Source organism: Spinacia oleracea, chromosome 4 (genome assembly GCF_020520425.1).
Source record: "Spinacia oleracea cultivar Varoflay chromosome 4, BTI_SOV_V1, whole genome shotgun sequence".
NCBI classification, from domain to species: domain Eukaryota; kingdom Viridiplantae; phylum Streptophyta; class Magnoliopsida; order Caryophyllales; family Amaranthaceae; genus Spinacia; species Spinacia oleracea.
In genome coordinates this window covers 66,504,340-66,526,023 of record NC_079490.1, presented here as the reverse complement: position 1 = coordinate 66,526,023, position 21,684 = coordinate 66,504,340, and the positions used below count along the sequence as shown (strand labels likewise).

General features: G+C 40.8%; 1 long non-coding RNA gene across 1 annotated transcript; it reads left to right on the top strand.

The window, feature by feature from the left end:
- Nucleotides 1-18,206: 18,206 nt before the first annotated feature.
- Nucleotides 18,207-20,483, top strand: LOC110796205 (uncharacterized). Its single transcript, XR_002535530.2, has 2 exons — nucleotides 18,207-18,783; nucleotides 20,277-20,483. It is a non-coding gene; the product is annotated as an uncharacterized lncRNA (long non-coding RNA).
- The last annotated feature ends 1,201 nt before the right edge of the window (nucleotides 20,484-21,684 follow it).

Below are 21,684 nucleotides of genomic sequence, written 5' to 3'. Positions count from 1 at the left end.
TTCATGCCAGCAGCATAAATAGCTGATTTCTGAACATTGGCTCATAAAGAAGATGTGCCAGAAAAGATTTTGAAACTCTGATGAAGCATGAGAATAGACTGTGACTCTCCTTTGCAACATAGAATCAAATCATCTGCAAAGCACAGGTGAGTCAGCTTTGTAGATTTGCATCTAGAGTGGTACTTAAACCCCTTCTCCTGGCCCAACTTCAGCAAGATTATAGACAAATACTGCATACAAACCACAAACAGCAGAGGTGAGAGTGGATCCCTTTGCCTTAACCCCCTTTTTGAAGCAAAAAAACCATGAATAGTGCCATTAATCATAAGAGAGAACTTTCGGGTAGTGACACAAAACATAAATTTCAAGTTATTACTCATGATAAATGTTTAAACTTTGTATGCTTCAATGTGTGTTTTAATTATTGTTTCTAGTTATATATCTTCCACTGCAATAAATCTTTTTAGAAAGGTAACAAAAAATTTCCTCGATGGGTAGTGAACCTAAGAACGATTCACGGAAATGAGAGAAAATGGGCAATTTTAAATGTACGTTTATTATATAGACTTTTATGGTTGTTTTCGATTAACAAATTCGAATGGCAAAACCTAATGGTGCTTGTGAATTCAAAATACAATGTAGTTTTGAAATCATAAACCATTGAGTTGAACACTCAATTTTACCAAAGGTTAATAATCTAATATCTTTGTCCATTTAATTCTCGAATGAGTCTAACTACTAGACATTCGAATAGATCAATATTAAGAGAACTTTAGAAGCTTCTGGTGAGATCATCTAGTTGAAGAAAATGTTCAACACGAATAAAATGGTAAGAGATTTGTTTAAAAGATATTGGACATGTCTAACCAAAGTATAAAAGTCAATAATTGAGAAGTCAATCTTAAGACTATAAGAAGGGTACAAGAAATAGGAAAACAAGGAACAACTGAAAGGATTTCATTTCCACCTACAAGTTTATGTTTAAAGAGAGGTGACCTAGTGTAGACACCTACTTTTGTCCCCATTCCCGAAAGGGAAGGTTCGATGATGAGAACACAAATCTCCACTTGGCAACGCATCTCCTATAAACTAACGAATCTCAATCACCCTTTTCATTTCAGCCAAAACTGCTATTTATGGAAACCTACTAAACATAGTAATTGCCGTAAAAGGTAGTTGTTAAAAGTGGAAAAGTCATAAAAGATAGAAACCTGTCAGAATTAGGTGTTGCACTCCAACATAAATCCTAAAAGAGATAGAATTTGCAAAAGGAATTCTATTCCTGGTAATATTCGAAAGTAAGAGTTACGTATTAATTAAAATCCTAACGAACCTAGAGTTCGTAACGGGCCCAGACGCATTCCGTCATAAAGTTAATACGCACTAAAAGACTCGGATAAGTCTCAAAAGCTCCGCGTTCTAAGAGTCCAAATCTGACAAAAAACTCGGCCCAGATCCCATTTTCAACGCCTGGATCTGGGCGCTGAAAATGCCTAGGGCCGTGTCGTCTCCGAATTCTTTTTGGATCCGTATTCTAAAAATCTATCTTTCCACAAACTCTTTCCCTATAAATACAGACTCAAAACCGACGTGAAGAGGACACACAATTCCATAACCTGAGTATTGACTCTAGCCTTAAGCCTAGCCTCACGCTGCGAAGTTGATCCGGCGTTCTGTCGCAATCGACCCAAAAGTCGAACAGAACGCATCCTGCCCCTTGTAGCTGATGAATTAAGCCTAAATATTGGAACACTGCTTAGAAACCCGAGATTCATTAAATAAAAGGAGAAATAGCAACGCCAAGTGGTTAGTTTTCTGAGAACCGTAACGCACCTCTCAAGGGTGCGTTGTAATGTGTCCCTCATATGATTTAATCGCTTTCATCACCCTTTTATAAAATTGTCAAACTATTAACTTGATTGATCTATCACGCCTAATAAGATAATACCTTGGACAATTGAATTATCATGTTAGGTACCTTAAATCAATCTAAATAAGATAATCACGATCGATTTAGTGTTATGTGTTGCATATTGCTAAAATCAATTCAGAATAGTTTAATAGTTTAACGCATGTCCCTTCAATTATTTATGCTGAGCTAGTAAGGATAACCTGCCTCTGGAGTTATCGATGAGCACTCCTCTCGGTAGTTACAGTCCCCCGAACTCTTAATCTCTGCCCTGCGGGTGTACGTTGAGCGATCCCCACACCAGGGATCACAAGGGAACCTATGGCCGTCGTGGTCGAACATAAGTGCACTCCCTTTATGTCACGATAATCGGGTTTTGTCAGTTTTTCTCATTGTCGTTAAAAACTGAATGGCGACTCCTATATTACTAGTCGATTGGGTGTAAACTCACAGGAAATCCAACTACACTTGATCTGACAACGTCACGCCCATGAGGGACGAGGTCACGCATTAGCCTCGTGCTTTTTCGACCCCCTCACAGTGGCGACTCCACTGGGGATACGTTAATGAAATACTCGTGCTCGTAGGTAATCAAAATAACCGAAGGGTGAAACGATCCTACTCCGCGTTTATTTCCTTATCAAATTGGGACGACCTGAAAATCAGCATATTAATGTGAACGGACAGAAGCGCATAACGAATCTTGGCTCCCTTGGTGTGTTTCATCTCGGGAGTTGGGACTAAGGATACCCATCGCCACTCGGGGGGTGCATACGCTTCGAATGTTGTCCACTCGGCACTTTCGCTAGTAGTACACCTGTCCCGAACCCAATCGCTCGCCCACTAGGTCCCTCTCATTGGTGCATGCCCCCTTGGCTTACATCGTGATTGGCCTCTTGGGACGAAATTCGTCTGTTGAAAGCACTACCTCGATCGGGGCATGTGTTGGAACTACGATAGAAGCGATACCAAGCCAGGCGCAAATATTACCCATAGAAGCCTATCATGAACTACGTGACATATTATTTTTTGCTTCATGTTGTAATGCTAGTTATGTGTAGCGAATTATGTGATTGTGTTGTGATTGTGTGCGACAAATAATACCGGAAAACCAACGACCCTAAAAAGTGCCCAAACATTCATAAACACCGATTGGCCAAAGAGTTATACCAAAATACGTGTTCCGCAATCCCGGGCGATCGCCACAAAAATAAGCGACGCCCAGGACGGCCTGTAACGGATCCCACAACGCTGCACAACGCGTAAAGGACGTTATTAGGCAAGCACGCAAAATTAAGTCGTACGAAAAAAGGATAGACGAACAGAATACGAGTACCAGTCAGGGACGCATTTTCAACGCCCCTGGCTGGGCGCCAATTATTTTCTACGCCCTTGCTGGGCGCTGAAGTTGCTGCCTGGCCTTTGGGTCAGGCACGGTAGCCTCGGTGCCCGCGCATAAAATATACATAACAATAAAAAATTCGTAAAAAATTTGCTACGAGGACGTATGAAAAGGCACTCGATTCTAAGAACGACTTATAAAATAAACAACTCCTTGTGTCGTTATTAGGCCTCCTATGACGACAATGTTCGGCACCAAAACCGAACATGCTACGTAAAATAACTTTGAATGTCACACGGGCAAATGTTTCGAAAATCCAAATAATGACTAAAAGAAGAGCCAAAGTGTACCAACATAAGTGAGAATAGAAAACCAATAGAAAGAGTCGGAAGTCTAGACTGAATAATGCTTAACTTTGGGCCTAAACTTTAGCTTGTCTTATGCATAGGGTTGGTTCTGCCACTTGGTGTCGATCTGAAAATCAAAGATTAGTGCGTCTCGAAGCTACATCACCAACACAAGGTCTAGTAACTCCAAGCTCCATCCGCCATTCCCCCTTTCAAGGATCTCCGCTTCTCCAACCTCGATTCGCACCCTCAAACACGTCCATGGAAGAATTACGAGACCAAATGTTCCAAATGACCCAACTTATGAACCAATTGAAAATGGAAAACGAATCCTTAGCAGCCGCGCAAGCCAAAAATGACCTCGATAACGAGAAGAAGATCGAAAAAATGGTTCTGCAGCAAACCATGGGGAGCAAGTATTTCTCCCTCAATCCTAAACCTTTTCCCGGTAAACTACCGGAAAAGTTCAGTTCATCTGACTTACCAAAGTTCAAAGCCACGGACAATCCCCGTGATCATCTCTTGAGCTTCGTGAATGCCATGAACTTGAAAGGTGTGGACAAGTCCATGTATTTACCCGCTTTTCCTTCAAATGGTACTACCACTAGGACCCTAAGCTCTTCCCCACTTGGGAGGACTTTGTCAATGTCTTCGTCAAGCAATACTCGTCGAACATGGATTTTCAAGTCACCATGCGCGAGCTGGAAATACTCTTCCAAAAGAAAAATGAAGGTTTCACGACCTATTTTGCTAGATGGAGAGACCAAGCGGCCCAACTAATCAATAGGCCTCCTGAAACTGAATTGGTCCAAAAATTCATTGACAACCTAGACCCAGCTTATAAACAACACCTTAGGTACTTGGGCCTTGATACCTTCAAAAGGGTTTATGATGTAGGAATAAAGATCGAGGATGACCTGGCAAAAACAGTACAAAGCAAGCCTACATACAAAAGTAACACCTACAACAGGGGCCACACGCCTCAAGCCCAAGAGGTCCACGCCTTAGAGGAAACCCCAACCCGAAAGAGCCCTGGGAGGTGGACCCGAGATCGAAAGTTTGCCCCACTCGGGTCGACTCTGGTACAAGCCTTCCAAAGACTAACCAATCAAGGAAAGCTAAGGCCCATAGGCCCCACACCTGACCCTTTATTCAAAAGTAAATATTGGGTCGAGGGCACCTATTGCAAATTCCATCAAGGAAATGGGCATGACACTGAAAACTGCTGGAATCTAAAAAACACAATCCAGGATATGATAGAGGATGAAATAATACCTCTCCCTAACGTTGGCAAACCCAACAAAAACAAGATCCCACTCAGTTCTTGTCACATCTCTCTCGACCAACCAGAAAATAAGGACTTTGACCCTACGATGTATATCACGCCTCAAGGTGCACCACTCACCGTGGTCCCTATGGATCAAATCGAGAGAGAAGTGTGCGGCGTGTGGGATGATGATGATGAAGATGTCTACCTGTCTCAAGTGTCGGGCCAGGACCTCTTTACTGAAACTTGGCCCGGGCATGCTCCCATTGACACCACCCCTCAAGAGTCCGAAGTTGACATTCTCACTCGGTCCGGAAGGGTGTACCAACAGGATATTCGCCCACCTCCTATGGACGACATCCCAGTCAGATAGACTCCTGATAACGTGTGGCACACCACCGTCGCAGAAGTCATCGAAAATCCTCTCTTGAAGCAACTAAAAAGAACTAAAGCCGAGATTACCATCTGGGATCTCATGTGCACTTCAAAGGAACATCGTGAAAAACTCATTCGCTCACTTGACCTCATCTCAGTCCCTACGGACATCACACCTGACTCGTTGGTTAACCACGTCACAAGAGATGTTGAGGAAAAAGCAATAGTTTTTACTGACAAAGACTTACCTAAAGAAGGAGGCGCCCACAACAAGGCCCTCTATCTAGTGGTTGGATGCAAAGGACAAAACTGTTAGGTTATGATACATATGACAATTCATAAATCATGCGGAAAAACCATAAACCCAGGAAAACATATTATTTACACATAATCATTTAGTATAGATTAGATGCATACTCTTTGTTGCGTGCCTTCCCTAGCTGCGCCCGAACCGAACAAGAACAAGTCTTTAGGACTCCAAGTGTCGTCCCTCCGTAGATAGTCCACAGCACGTCCGGATCCGCCTTAAGATTGACCAACTAGAATCGCCCTTAAGGTACTATTATTTTCGGCACTTTATAGGCAAATGTGTGACTGAATTTTTCTCTCAAAAACTTACTTTGAATACTTTGAAACTTGTGTTATAAATTGTGAGCCCTAGCCTCATATTTATAGCGGTATGGAAAGGGAATCGAAATCCTATTCAGATACAAATTAATTAAACCTAGAATCCTACAAGAACTCTAACTTAATTAATTTAACAAATAGAATTAGGAATTTAATCATTAATCGAACTCTGCATGTTTTAGGAAACGTGCACGAACACAAACACTTGCACACACACGCACGGCAGCCACGATGGCCCCATGCGTGCGCGCGAGCAGCAGCCCACTCAGCGCCCGCGCGCGCTGCGCGCTGCGCGTGCTGTGCGTGTTGTGCGCGCTGTGCGCGCTGCGCGCTGCGCGCAGCCTGCTGGGCCTGGCCTTGCGCTGGGCCTGGCATGGCTGTTTGTGCGGCGCGCTTGGCTTGCTGGGCGATGGCCTGGCTTCGTGCTGGGCCTCGTCCGGCAGGCCTCGTCCGATGCTTATTCGTACGATGCGCTTCCGATTAAATTTTCCGATTCCGGAATTCATTTCCGATACGAACAATATTTAATATTTCCGATTCCGGAATTAATTTCCGTTTCGAACAAATATTTAATATTTCCGTTTCCGGAATTATTTTCCGATTCCGGTAATATTTCCGATTCTGACAATATTTCCGTTTCCGGCAATATTTCCGATTCTGGAAATATTTCCATTTCCGATAATATTTTCCGACACGTACCATGTTTCCGTTTCCGGCAACATCTACGACTTGGATAATATTTATATTTCCGATACGATCCATATTTCCGTTTCCGGCAATATCATCGTTTCCGGAGTATTCATTCCTTGCCTGTGACGATCTTAGCTCCCACTGAAACCAAGATCCGTCGGTTCCGAATATTCATAGATGGAGTATTTAATGCTATTAAATACTTGATCCGTTTACGTACTATTTGTGTGACCCTACGGGTTCAGTCAAGAGTAAGCTGTGGATTAATATCATTAATTCCACTTGAACTGAAGCGGCCTCTAGCTAGGCATTCAGCTCACTTGATCTCACTGAATTATTAACTTGTTAATTAATACTGAACCGCATTTATTAGACTTAACATAGAATGCATACTTGGACCAAGGGCATTATTTCCTTCAGTCTCCCACTTGTCCTTAGGGACAAGTGTGCATTTCCTAATTCCTTTGTCGCTCGATGCTTGCTCTTGAACATAAGGTAAGAGTTGTCATCCTTATTATGTCCAGAGGTGTTCCTCGGTTTCAGAGTTCAACTGATCAAATAAACAGATAATCATAGCCTATGATTCATCCGAGCACGGCCATGCATTTCACAGTTTCTAGCTCTCCGAGTGGCCTTGTACAACTTTTAAGCATCTCATCCCGATTTATGGGAGGACAATCCCAATCTTGTGATCTTGAGATTAGACTTCGTTTGATAGGTGATTACCTGAGCGTTGCCTTTATAGCCTCCTTTTACGGTGCGACGGTTGGTCAACGTCAAAGCAACCAGTTCTCAAACAAGTAATCTCAAATCACTCAGGTATTGAGGATTTAGTGTCTAATAATTTAATGAAATTTATTTATGACAGACTTTCATCTCTTACAGTAAAGTTTCATAGGTCTTGTCCGATACTAGTCTTCCCAAAGTAAGTATCTATGCAAATGATTATGACATTGCCATGTCCACATAGTTCAAGAAACAGAACTACTAGTCATCTTGCATTCTAATCGTCTAACGTTTTCTATGCGTCCAATTTTATAGAAAACTCCGATTAGGGACCATTTTCAACCTTTGACATTCAAGTTCACTTGATAGACATTTCTTAGTCACAGGACTGGTCCTGACAGTCTATCTTGAATATATCGTCAAATTGAAGGGACTCATCATTTAATAAACCACAAATTAAATGGAAAAATGAATTCCTTTCATTTATTGTGAATGATTAACCAATAATGTTTTACAAAGATTTAAACTCTAAAACTTTAAAACATTAAACAGAGACATCAAAGCCATTCTCCAATATGCTTGATTCCCATAGCTGCAGTGTGCGAGTTGTGCTTCGCTTGCGGCAGAGGTTTAGTTAATGGATCTGATATGTTGTCATCAGTTCCAATTTTGCTTATCTCGACTTCTTTTCTTTCAACGAACTCTCGTAGAAGGTGAAATCTACGAAGTACATGCTTGACTCTCTGGTGGTGTCTAGGCTCTTTTGCCTGTGCAATAGCTCCGTTATTATCACAATACAGGGCTATTGGTCCTTTAATGGAGGGGACTACACCGAGTTCACCTATGAACTTCCTTAGCCATATAGCTTCCTTTGCTGCTTCATGTGCAGCAATGTACTCCGCTTCAGTTGTAGAATCCGCAATGGTGCTTTGCTTAGCACTTTTCCAGCTTACTGCTCCTCCGTTGAGGCAGAAGACAAACCCAGACTGTGATCTGAAATCATCTTTGTCGGTTTGGAAACTTGCGTCCGTATAGCCTTTAACAATTAATTCATCATCTCCACCATAGACCAGGAAGTCATCTTTGTGCCTTTTCAGGTACTTCAGAATGTTCTTGGCAGCAGTCCAATGCGCCTCTCCTGGGTCTGACTGGTATCTGCTCGTAGCACTGAGTGCGTACGCAACATCCGGGCGTGTACATATCATAGCATACATTATTGAACCAATCAATGATGCATATGGAATCCCATTCATTCGTCTACGCTCATCAAGTGTTTTTGGGCACTGAGTCTTGCTTAGAGTCATTCCATGAGACATGGGTAGGTAGCCTCGCTTGGAGTCCGCCATCTTGAACCTATCAAGCACCTTATTGATATAAGTGCTTTGACTAAGTCCAATCATCTTTTTAGATCTATCTCTGTAAATCTTGATGCCCAATATGTACTGTGCTTCTCCTAGATCCTTCATCGAAAAACATTTCCCAAGCCAAATCTTGACAGAGTTCAACATAGGAATGTCATTTCCGATAAGCAATATGTCGTCGACATATAATACTAGGAAAGCAATTTTGCTCCCACTGACCTTCTTGTATACACAAGATTCGTCCGCGTTCTTGATGAAACCAAAGTCACTGACTACTTCATCAAAACGTATATTCCAGCTCCTGGATGCCTGCTTCAATCCGTAGATTGACTTCTTTAGCTTGCATACCTTTTTAGCATTCTTTGGATCCTCAAAACCTTCAGGCTGTGTCATAAACACAGTTTCTGTTAAAATGCCGTTTAAGAAAGCAGTTTTGACATCCATCTGCCATATTTCGTAATCGTAATATGCAGCGATTGCTAACATTATTCGAATAGACTTTAGCATTGCAACTGGTGAAAAGGTTTCATCGTAATCCACACCGTGGACTTGCCTGTAACCTTTTGCAACCAATCTAGCTTTGAAAACTTCAAGTTTCCCATCCTTGTCCTTTTTCAGTTTGAAAACCCATTTGCTTCCAATGGCTTGGTAGCCATCTGGCAAATCGACCAAATCCCATACTTGGTTTTCAGACATGGAGTCTAATTCAGATTGCATGGCTTCTTGCCATTGCTTGGAGCTAGGGCTCGTCATAGCTTGCTTGTAAGTCGCTGGTTCATCACTTTCAAGTAATAGAACGTCATAGCTCTCGTTCGTCAAAATACCTAAGTACCTTTCCGGTTGAGATCTATATCTTTGCGATCTACGCAGGGTAACATTTCTAGATTGACCATGATTCTCACCAGATTCTTCTAAAGATCTCTGAGTTTCATCCTGAATGTCATCTTGAGCATTCTCTAGAGTTTGTTGTTCGACTCGAATTTCTTCGAGGTCTACTTTTCTCCCACTTGTCATTTTGGAAATGTGATCTTTCTCCAAAAAGACACCATCTCGAGCAACAAACACTTTGTTCTCAGATGTATTGTAGAAGTAATACCCCTTTGTTTCCTTTGGATAGCCCACAAGGATACATTTGTCAGATTTTGGATGAAGTTTGTCTGAAATTAATCGTTTGACGTATACTTCACATCCCCAAATCTTAAGAAAAGACACATTTGGAGGCTTTCCAAACCATAATTCGTATGGAGTCTTTTCGACAGCTTTAGACGGAGCTCTATTTATAGTGAGTGCAGCTGTATTTAGTGCATGTCCCCAAAATTCTAATGGAAGTTCGGCCTGACCCATCATTGACCTGACCATGTCTAGCAAGGTTCTGTTCCTCCGTTCCGACACACCGTTCCATTGTGGTGTTCCAGGAGGAGTCAACTCTGATAGAATTCCACATTCTTTCAGATGGTCATCAAATTCATAGCTCAGATATTCACCGCCTCTATCAGACCGCAGTGCCTTAATCTTCTTGCCTAATTGATTCTCTACTTCACTCTGAAATTCCTTGAATTTGTCAAAGGATTCAGACTTATGCTTCATTAGGTAGACATAACCATACCTACTGAAGTCATCAGTGAAAGTGATAAAGTAGCTGAAACCACCTCTAGCATTTGTACTCATTGGTCCACATACATCTGTATGGATTAAACCCAATAGTTCATTTGCTCTTTCTCCAACTTTAGAGAAAGGTTGCTTCGTCATTTTGCCAAGTAAACATGATTCGCATTTACCATAATCCTCTAAGTCAAATGGTTCTAGAATTCCTTCCTTTTGAAGTCTTTCTAAGCGTTTCAAGTTTATATGGCCTAATCGACAATGCCACAGATAGGTGAGATCTGAATCATCCTTTTTGGCCTTTTTGGTATTTATGTTATATACTTGTTTGTCGTGATCTAATAAATAAAGTCCATTGACTAATCTAGCAGATCCATAAAACATCTCTTTAAAATAAAACGAACAACTATTGTCTTTTATTATAAAGGAAAATCCCTTAGCATCTAAGCAAGAAACTGAAATGATGTTTTTAGTAAGACTTGGAACATGGAAACATTCTTCCAGTTCCAAAACTAGCCCGGAGGGCAACGACAAATAGTAAGTTCCTACAGCTAATGCAGCAATCCGTGCTCCATTTCCCACTCGTAGGTCGACTTCACCCTTGCTTAACTTTCTACTTCTTCTTAGTCCCTGTGGATTGGAACATAAGTGTGAGCCACAACCTGTATCTAATACCCAAGAAGTTGAATTAGCAAGTATACAGTCTATAACGAAAATACCTGAAGATGGAACGACTGTTCCGTTCTTCTGATCTTCCTTTAGCTTCAAGCAATCTCTCTTCCAATGCCCCTTCTTCTTGCAGTAGAAGCATTCGGATTCAGAAGTGGGTTGACTGACCTTTCTCTTTGCAGATTTGGCGCCAGTTTGCTTAGTTGGGCTGGCTTTGTTGCCACCTTTCTTAGCATTCCTCTTCTTTCCAGATTTCTTGAACTTGCCCCCACGCACCATAAGCACATCCTGCTTATCACTTTTGAGCGTCTTTTCAGCGGTCTTCAGCATACCGTGAAGCTCAGTGAGCGTTTTGTCCAGACTATTCATACTGTAGTTCAGTTTGAACTGATCATACCCGCTATGAAGAGAATGGAGGATGGTGTCTATAGCCATTTCCTGAGAAAATTGCTGATCCAGCCGACTCATATTCTCAATGAGTCCAATCATTTTGAGAACATGTGGACTTACGGGCTCGCCTTTCTTAAGCTTGGTCTCAAGAATTTGCCTATGAGTCTCGAATCTTTCGACTCGAGCCAGATCTTGGAACATGTTCTTCAACTCACTGATGATTGTGAAAGCATCTGAGTTGATGAACGTTTTCTGCAGATCCGCACTCATGGTGGCGAGCATTAGACATTTCACATCCTTGTTGGCATCAATCCAACGATTGAGGGCTGCCTGAGTGACCCCGTCGCCTGCAGCTTCGGGCATCGCCTCATCTAGGACATACTCCTTTTCTTCCTGCATAAGAACTATTTGCAAGTTCCTTTGCCAGTCAAGGAAGTTTTTCCCGTTCAACTTCTCCTTTTCGAGAATTGATCGAATGTTGAATGAATTGTTGTTTGCCATATTAAAAACTACAATTGAAAAGAATAAACAAATAAATAACCATTCACAGTTTCTCTTAATAAACTTAAATTCTAGCATACATGCATAATTCAATGTTTATTAAGCATTTTATTCAATTTATGTGTTCCGGCAGGTGTGAATAAAATGATTCCAAGATCCTAAAATCATTGAAGAACTAAGCACAGTTTGTCGACTTAATCCTAAAACATCTTAGGTAAGCAAAAGCCTTTTGCTAATAGTCTAGAAACTATTCTTGGTTGATAGGTACGTCTAAGAACTTATTAGGTAAACCTATCGAATTTGCCACGACATAAAAGGACTCCTTACTTATATCGTTGAGTTTCACCAAAACTAACATGTACTCACAATTATTTGTGTACCTTGCCCCTTTAGGACCAATAAGTAACACCTCGCTGAGCGAAAACTATTACTAGATTGATGTAAAGGAAATCCAAGCAAGTGTATATTTTGGCATGGCACCTTTTAACTCAATTTTTAAGTTTGGAACTTAAGGCTCTTACTATGTTGGTTAGATTTTAAGTGAACTAAAATCCTTAATCATGCAACATAATCAAGCTTTTGATCTCATGCATTTCAAGACATATTTAAAACAATAAATAACTTAAAACATGCATAAGATATTTGTGATCTAGTATGGCTCGACTTCATCTTGAAGCTTTGACTTCAAAGTCCGTCTTGAAAATCTCCGTGGGAGGCACCATTTTCTTCAAATAGGATAAGCTATAACTAATTACAACTATTTGATGGTTCGCAGACCATATTTGAATTGAAAAATAACTTTGGTACTTTAGACCAATTACATTCAAATTAATGGTACGCAGACCATATTTTCTATCCTATTTGGGCCATACTAGTCACTTCATAACCTGCAAAACAGTACATATACAATATATACCATTCACCCATTCATTATCATGAATGGCCCACATAGCTGGTTAGTAAAACACATTATGCATCACGTAAACATTTGCAGCAATTAATCAAGGGCACCAATAATCTACCAATTATTCAGTCCTTATTAATTCTAATCAAGTTGTTTTAACCTTAAGGATTTGTAGACCTAATCAAGAGTTTATGACTAAAAAGCGCTCCCACTTAAACCAATAAATTCATATGCTTTACCAATTTTAAACATAAAAATGTATTTCTAGTCTAACCGGAAACATACAAATTTAATTAAAATTTAAAGCTCATATAAATTTATAATTGAATCCAAAAAGTTTAATTTAATTTCAGTCGCATTTAAATTAATTCATGATTTTAATTTTAGTAAAATAATTAGAATAAATTACATTTATTATAATTATAATATTCAAAATTAAAATCCAAGAAAATAATTTAAATTATTAATTTTAAAATTAATTAAAATTACGTGAACTGAAATTTTCAAATTAAACATTCAAAACGATCTAATCGTAATGCAAACACCCTACGCGTTGCACGCCCATGGGCCGCACGCACACAGCCATTGCTGGCCATGTGCGCGCAGCCCATGAGCTCGTCGCATAGCTGCTGCTTCCCTATCGCAAGCCTCCGCACGCATTGGTGCTCGCTGCGCGCGCCAGCGCTCATCGCACGCGAGCTATCGCTCGCAGTGCGCGCGCGACATCGCTCGCTGGGCGCGCGACATCGCTCGCTGGGCGCGCGAGCCATCGCTCGCTGGGCGCGCGAGCCATCGCTCGCTGGGCGCGCGACATCGCTCGCTGGGCGGGCGACATCGCTCGCTGTGCGCGCGAGCCATCGCTCGCTGGGCGCGCGACATCGCTCGCTGGGCGCGCGACATCGCTCGCTGGGCGGGCGACATCGCTCGCTGTGCGTGCGAGCAATGCTAGGCGCAGCGCTCGTGGCACGCGAGCTTGCGCTCGCTGCGCGCGAGGCTGCGCGCTCTTGTGCGAGGCAGCGCGCGTTGTGGCGCAGCTCGCTTGCTGCCCACACGCGACTGCCTTGGCTCGCCCTACGCCCATGCCCATTCGTCCATTGGTCGTGGCACACGACACAAGGCAGGGCTGCTGCCTTGTGCTCGTGCACTACGCCCTTGCTCATTGCATTCGTGCCGCATGGGCGACGAGCTCCCTTGCTCGTCGTCGCATGCCCGCATTATGCAACACCCCTTAAGGGTAACACGAAGCGTCCATTGCTTTGTGCGTGCAAGTTATATGAACGAATCGCATAAAAATTTAAAATTTATATTTAAAATTAATGACAAATTAATAAATAATATTAATTTCATAATTTTAGGGCGAAAAATCGAAAATTTATTATCCAATTGATTTCCGATTGATATGGATTCAAGTCTAGGTCATAAAAATTTAAAATTTATCGTAAATTTACAATTTTTATGGTGGTTTTTAATCATAGGTTTCTAATTAAATTACAATTAATTATGAAAATCAAATTAATTCTAAATTATTCTAATTTTCAACAAATTAATCATAATTACAAATTAGATTGCATAATTAACAAGACTAGGCATTCAGACTTGTTAAACATATGCAGTAGGTCAATCAAAAATTCAAGATTTATCAACAGGAATCGCAAATATTTAATTTAACATCTTAAATTTACGAAATTTTGCATTCGAAAAACTAAAACCTTCGAAAAGTCATAGTTAGGCTTCGAATTTGAGAATTCTGGGTTCGGCAGAAAAATACTATTTTTGTCAAAATTTTAGAATGCCTTTTACATGCGGAATTGACACAAAAATCACTCAATTCGGATGAGTAACGAAGAAACTGCCGAAAAACTGCGTACGTATAATTAAATAAACGCAATTTGCAATTAATTAACAATTACGAAAATTAATCACCCCTTTTAATTCTTGCAAATTTGTAATATTTAACCATGTTCATGCAATTTAGATTATGAAAATAATAAGGGGCTCGTGATACCACTGTTAGGTTATGATACATATGACAATTCATAAATCATGCGGAAAAACCATAAACCCAGGAAAACATATTATTTACACATAATCATTTAGCATAGATTAGATGCATACTCTTTGTTGCGTGCCTTCCCTAGCTGCGCCCGAACCGAACAAGAACAAGTCTTTAGGACTCCAAGTGTCGTCCCTCCGTAGATAGTCCACAGCACGTCCGGATCCGCCTTAAGATTGACCAACTAGAATCGCCCTTAATGTACTATTATTTTCGGCACTTTATAGGCAAATGTGTGACTGAATTTTTCTCTCAAAAACTTACTTTGAATACTTTGAAACTTGTGTTATAAATTGTGAGCCCTAGCCTCATATTTATAGCGGTATGGAAAGGGAATCGAAATCCTATTCAGATACAAATTAATTAAACCTAGAATCCTACAAGAACTCTAACTTAATTAATTTATCAAATAGAATTAGGAATTTAATCATTAATCGAACTCTGCATGTTTTAGGAAACGTGCACGAACACAAACACTTGCACACACACGCACGGCAGCCACGATGGCCCCATGCGTGCGCGCGAGCAGCAGCCCACTCAGCGCCCGCGCGCGCTGCGCGCTGCGCGTGCTGTGCGCGCTGTGCGTGCTGCGCGCTGTGCGTGCTGTGCGCGCTGTGCGCGCTGTGCGCGCTGTGCGCGCTGTGCGCGCTGTGCGCGCTGTGCGCGCTGTGCGCGCTGCGCGCTGCGCGCAGCCTGCTGGGCCTGGCCTTGCGCTGGGCCTGGTATGGCTGTTTGTGCGGCGCGCTTGGCTTGCTAGGCGATGGCCTGGCTTCGTGCTTGGCCTCGTCCGGCAGGCCTCGTCCGATGCTTATTCGTACGATGCGCTTCCGATTCCGGAATTCATTTCCGATACGAACAATATTTAATATTTCCGATTCCGGAATTAATTTCCGTTTCGAACAAATATTTAATATTTCCGTTTCCGGAATTATTTTCCGATTCCGGTAATATTTCCGATTCTGACAATATTTCCGTTTCCGGCAATATTTCCGATTCTGGCAATATTTCCATTTCCGATAATATTTTCCGACACGTACCATGTTTCCGTTTCCGGCAACATCTACGACTTGGATAATATTTATATTTCCGATACGATCCATATTTCCGTTTCCGGCAATATCATCGTTTCCGGAGTATTCATTCCTTGCCTGTGACGATCTTAGCTCCCACTGAAACCAAGATCCGTCGGTTCCGAATATTCATAGATGGAGTATTTAATGCTATTAAATACTTGATCCGTTTACGTACTATTTGTGTGACCCTACGGGTTCAGTCAAGAGTAAGGTGTGGATTAATATCATTAATTCCACTTGAACTGAAGCGGCCTCTAGCTAGGCATTCAGCTCACTTGATCTCACTGAATTATTTACTTGTTAATTAATACTGAACCGCATTTATTAGACTTAACATAGAATGCATACTTGGACCAAGGGCATTATTTCCTTCAAAAACATCCCCCTAGCACTCGTAGATAACGGTCCAGCGGTAAATGTTTGCCCATTGCGAACCGCCCATTGCTTGGGGCTAGGAAGCGATGACTTCCAAACCTCCACGCAAGGAGTACGAGCTTATGATAACTCTCGAAGGCCTGTGTTGGGAAAAATCAACCTCACAATACAAACCGGGCCTGTGGCACATACCACGGAGTTTCAAATAATCGACATCAAGCCCACTTTCAACCTCCTCTTAGGACGCCCTTGGCTCCATGAATTAGGACGTGTGGCTTCTACCCTGCATCAAATGGTTAAACTTAACCATAACGGGGTAATTCTGGAAATACGCGCCCCTCCTCTCGACGCCAGCTGTACTATGGTTGGAACGGCCGACACTGCGGAAGACCTTTACGGTTTTCAAGTGGATGAAGCCATCCAATTCATTGAGGACTATAACTTAGCATTTCTAGATCCACGTGCATCCCGGGTCATCCCTAAAATATTGCTAGCTCAGGGCTATTTCCCGGGAACTCCATTGGGCATAAGGAAGAAGAACTACATGTTCCATCCCCCACCCAACAAATCTACTCCCTTTGGCCTAGGCTATGAACCAACGGAGGAAGATATTGCTGATCACTTGTCTAGGCTACGCCTTAAGCCAGCCAAGACAAAACGAGCCACCCTCCTTTCCCCATATCAAAGAACCCTTAACGGTATGTTTGTCCGGGAATGAGAAGAACACCCATGCTGTGACTTCCCTGAACCCTTCGTTCAGAATGGCCTGCTAAAGCCCGGATTCGAAATTTTCCATGACTGTCATACTTTGGATGAGGCACCCCACCTCACCAAGACTGAAACCGCTGAAATATTGGACAACCAAGCTCTATGGACGTTGTTTAACGAATCGAAGCCTATGGAGGACGAGACTGTGATGACTACCCTAGCTCTACAAGATGAAAGTTTCGATCCAACTCGGTTAATCACTCCTACATCAACACTAGAAGAGGCCGAGAACGGATGGGTGAAGACATGTCAGTGTGTCAACGCAAAGGGAATAGAGTTTAAAATGAGTACAGGCGAAGGACCAAAGTTCTATGAGACTAAACCCAAGGCTTGAGCTGTAGAGAGCACTTTAGCAAAACGCCTATTAGTTCTTTAGATGATAGAAAGAATAAAGCCCTAGATATGGTCCTAAAAACCTCCTAGAATATTGATTAATTTATTTCAGTGTGTTTTCCTTACTTTCCAAATTAATAAAGGCGTAAGATTTCTCCTAAAATATTATTCTAACACTAAACAAGCACTAATCATATTTGCAAATATAAAATCAAAAAATATAAGGAAGCGGCCCACTTTAGGCCCAATAGGAAGGCCCACTCGGTCTTGAATCGTGACATCAAAGCCAATTCCAGAAATCCACGAAATAAACCGTACCATCCCCTACATATCTCTAAGACGTAAAGGTCAACCCGTGCAATCATAAAAGTCAACCCATGCAACCCAAAGAAATCAAAGGAAATCAAATCCAAAACAAATGCAAATGTTGCTTAAAAAGAAAATTAATAAAACGTAACCCCACCATACCCTTCATTAACAACACGCACCTCAACCCACCCAAAAGCCTACGCAAAGATCTTCATATCTTCCGCACCCTAACTCCGTTTTCAAAGCCGTTTCGAGTCACGAATAGAAAAAATTAATCCGGACGAAAATACGTCTAATGCTAACAGTCCAAAAAGCTTCCAAAATAGCGTCAAAATTGATTCCTGAAGAACAAAGAGTAAAACAAAACAAAGAAAAAGAAATAAATGCAAGAACATGTCGAGGAAAAGAGGCAACGCGCCAAGAAACTTGCCCCGGAATCATTTTCAGCGCCCAAGGCTGGGCGCCGAAATCTTTAACGCCCCAGCCTGGGCGCTGAATCTCTCTGCTTGTCGACTTTTGCTCAGAAGTGCTCATCATTTTATCCGCACATACACGGAAAAATAACGAACACTTGGATCTTTTTAAACTATACGAGTTGTTTTAATTTAACAGTTTACGTCTGTTAATCGTGTGACTTCCACTTTATTAATTAGAATACGAACAATCATTCATCTATTATCTATTATTCCCTTGATTCCAATTCCTTAATTAGAATATGAAAGATCAATAAAGTATTGTTTCCTTCAATCATTACCTATCAATTGTAAAGCCTCATTGATTGACTTAATCTTTTATCTTCCTCTTCTCTTATTCCATGACTATATGTAACTTATTCTTCGTCATTTTACACGACTCTTCATTCTAAAATATTACTCATTTACCATATTCTCCTACTTTGACTGCTACCTTTCCTTCCCCTTATTTCTTCTACGTATTGTTGTCTTTTGGTGATTACCACTTGGTTGCATCAAATCATCACCAATCCAACTCTTTCTTCCTTATACCTTATAAAATTATTTTGGCTAGTTTCCCTTCACTTCCTGATCTCGCGAGTTTATTATTGTTATATGTGCGTCATTTGCTAGGAGACGACGATGGTGTTGATATCGCCAATGACCAAGAGGAGTGACCCTTCATTTTCGCTCTCCTCTCGACGATCGAGGTAACTAGCGGTTTTTCCTAGTTTTTAGGTTGATCTTATAAATATTTTTGACACGAGGATTGGAATAAAATTTGTGTTATACAAATATATGATTTTAGTGTCATGCTTAGGTTGGCTTGTATTATATGATGCCATGTGTTGTTTATATGATCTAGTAATTGTCGTTTTGATTCGGGTTGGTCTTGTTTCCTTGGGATTTTATGTCGATATTATGTTGTGGCGCAACTAGTGTGGTGAGGGTGCTAGTATGGTGTGAGTGGTTGTTTTGGGATGCCTTGTTTTGTATCTACAGGGGCTGGCCTGAGCTTATGGAGCAACTTGTCGTCGAGGCCTTGTTATTACCTACTATGCACCGAGTGTTTACGTTGAGTTGCTTGTGTAATGCTTATGCCAGGATTGGAATTAAGGGTGCGTAAGGATGGGTAACATTGAGTATTATACATTCCCAAAGGGATGTATTCCTGCAATTTATAAGTTGATCGAGGTCAACGTTTTGCTCATCTTTCTTATTTCAATTCGTTTGTGATCTTGATGTATAGGGTCATGTTCTATTGGTTTTGAGTTTCTTTTGTATAGTAATACGGAGTAATAACTTATTTTCATTTCCAAGATTTAATTGGTCAACTTTGTCAACTTATATGTATATTAATTTGTATTACAATAATTCTTCCCTTGATATGAATAGTACTATTAGTTTACTCTGTAGAATTATATGTATGATCTTATAACTATTCTTAGGGACGGCATGGTCCCGGATCTCTAATAAATTCGAATTTATTTATATGGGAAATGGAATCCTGGAGTTTAAGTCGTTAGTTTAAGTCTACGGTTACTCCAAATTTCCAATCTTGAGCTTCTTGTATGATTGCTTTAATTTATCGATTTATTCGATTTAATTATTTTATTTCTAGAGGCTAAGATATCCGTAGGGACGACATGGTCCCCGGAGATGAGCACGCCAAGCCCGGACGGCATGGTCCAATGGGTTACTCTCGGGTGGCATGATCCGGAGTTCATTTGGTTAGAGTTGTCGTTCAAATTCTAGAATTTACCCGGACGGCATAGTCCAATGGGTTTACTCACGGGTGGCATGATCTGTGAGCTAGGTTTGAGAGTGTGGCCATACTTAGACTAGGACGGCATGGTCCGAAGGGCGTATCCCTAACTTTACTCCATTACGATGTAAATTGTGAATTTACAGGCGCTTGTACTTACCTCTACTTAATGTGTTTATTTTTAATTTAGTTTAACTATGTATTCTTACGAATAATTAATTTTCTCTTTTCATGATATTTAACTCCATGATTCTAGGTATGCATATCTTAAAAGTTATGTTATTGTGAAAGTATACATTTGTTATTATTTACTATTTGTCTATTGTCTTGGTTATTTTATTCTATGATTCTTATTGATTATATTTGTTTGGTTAACCTTGTACTGGGAGAGCTGCTAGTTGCTCCCCACTAATTGTGGATTGTTGTTCAATATTTCAGGTAAATGATGTTGGGCTTTCTTTGGACTTTGGGCTCGGGTTGTGATGCGAGTTTAGATTGAATTTGGAACTCTAGTTGGATAGTTTTCTTTAAATTCCTTATTTTCTTTTAATTATTCACATAGTTAAACCATTAGTTTTGATTGTGACATTCCCAAAAGACGGTGTTTCCTCCACCGTCCTTTTTAATAAAGACTTTTATATCTTATATTTATATAGTTAAAGTTCTGGGTTGTTACAATTATTTCCTTCAGACTAGTAGTTCTGTTTCTTGAAGACATGACAATGTGGCAATCATTTGCATAAATACTTACTTTGAGAACACTAGTATCGGGCAGACCTATGAAACTTTACTATAAGAGATGAAAATCTGTCATAAGTAAATTTCATTACATTATTAGACACTAATCCTCAATACCTGAGTGATTTGAGATTACTTGTTTGAGAACTGGTTACTTTGACGTTGTCAACCGTCACATCGTAAAAGGAGACTATAACGGCAACGCTCAGGTAATCACCTATCAAACGAAGTCTAACCTCAAGATCACAAATTGGAATTATCCTCCCATAAATCGGGATGAGATGCTACAAGTTGTACAAGGCCACTCGGAGAGCTAGAAACTGAAAAATGCATGGTCGTGCTCAGATGAATCATAGGCTATGATTATCTGTTTATTTGATCAGTTGAAATCTGAAACCGAGAAATACCTCTGGACATAATAAGGATGACTACTCTTACCTTATGTTCATGACCAAGCATCAAGCGACAAAGGAATTAGGCAATACACACCCTAAGGACAAGTGGGAGAGTGAAGGAAATAATTCCCTTGGTCCAAGTATGCATTCAATGCTAAAGTCTAATAAATGCGGTTCAGTATTAATTGATTAAAACAAGTTAATAATTTAGTGAGATCAAGTGAGCTAAATGCCTAGCTAGAGGCCGCTTCAGTTCAAGTGGAATTAATAATATTAATCCACAGCTTACTCTTGACTGAACCCTTAGGGTCACACAAATAGTACGTGAACCGATCAAGTATTTAAGTGAATTAAATACTCTATTTATGAACATTCGGAAACGACAGATCTTGGTTCCAGTGGGAGCTGAAATCGTCAAAAGGAAAAATAAAGAATACTCCGGAAATGATGATATTGCCGGAAACGGAAATATGGATCGTGACGGAAATATAAATATTATCTAAATCGTAGATGTTGCAGGAAACGGAAACATGGTACGTATCGGAAAATATTATCGGAAATAGAAATATTGCCAGAATCGGAAATATTGTCGGAAACGGAAATATTACCGGAATCAGAAATATTGTTGGAGTCGGAAATAAATTCCGGAAACGGAAATATTAAATATTTGTTCGAATCGGAAATGAATTCCGGAATCGGAAATATAAAATATT